This window comes from Nelumbo lutea, chromosome 1 (genome assembly GCF_056320005.1).
Source record: "Nelumbo lutea isolate HS-2025 chromosome 1, American lotus-T2T, whole genome shotgun sequence".
NCBI classification, from domain to species: domain Eukaryota; kingdom Viridiplantae; phylum Streptophyta; class Magnoliopsida; order Proteales; family Nelumbonaceae; genus Nelumbo; species Nelumbo lutea.
Window position 1 is genome coordinate 80,628,482 of NC_142684.1, and position 1,025 is coordinate 80,629,506.

The following is a 1,025-nucleotide window of genomic DNA, read 5'->3' on the forward strand; positions in this document are numbered from 1 at the left end:
TTTAGTCCTTTGGTAAAAAAGTTAGGGAGAATGACTGTTCAGCCAACCGTACAGTTTGGGTAGGTGTCGGCATGGAATTGATGCCAATACATAGACGGGTATTGGTGTTTATGGTGGGGGTATTTGACATTCTGAATTGTTGTAGGTTAGGTCTGCAGTGGAATTCAAAATTCTGCAGTGAGGTTTTATGCTCTACCTTGTTGCAATTTGGTCTTTTTCATTATGCCTGCAATTTCTGATGTTATACGAGTGATGACTCGAAGAGCACGTTTGCACTTTGGTACATCCACTGTTTTCAAAACCGGACTGGACCGGATGGTGGGACCGGAAAAACCGGGAACCAGTCACCTGACCGGTTCTGTTTTCCTCCAAAACCGTTGATTTTGGTCAGCTAACCACCGAACTGGCCGGTTAACCATTTGAACTGTTCAAATGGTTTTGACCGTTTTCCAATTTTTAATTTTTTTAATTTTTTTGTCAGAATGGGCCGATCATTTGGATCAAATGGTCCGACCGTTCGAACCGGTAACTGGACCCCTGACCGGTTCGTTTTTAAAAACCATGGCTACGTCTGTCGTTCCTTGCCCTTATAAAATATAATTTACAGCTAATGATAAACATGTAAGGTGTACCCATTGAAAGCATGCTCGTGGGATGACCACTCTAATCATGTCCTTATGGTTTTGTATTCAAGACTCTGCACCTGTTTAATGGAATATTAAAGTGTAGATTTCTACTTAATTATGGACATGGCCAAGATATTTCAGCCATTATTTCTACCTTTTTATAAATTAAACTTTGTTTTGGGTCTTATTGAATTTATTTTGATATAAAAGGAAAATTGGACCAAAATTCCAATCTATTGCTCCCGTCCAAAAGAAAAAAGAAATCCAATCTATTGGCAGCCTGGAGTTGACCGGAAAGACCATCTACCTGTAAACTTCTAATCGTAGTGGGGACTGGGAAGATTTATGATTCAAAGTCGTTCCTCAAGTAGTTAATTATTTCTTGAATCCAGTGTAGAG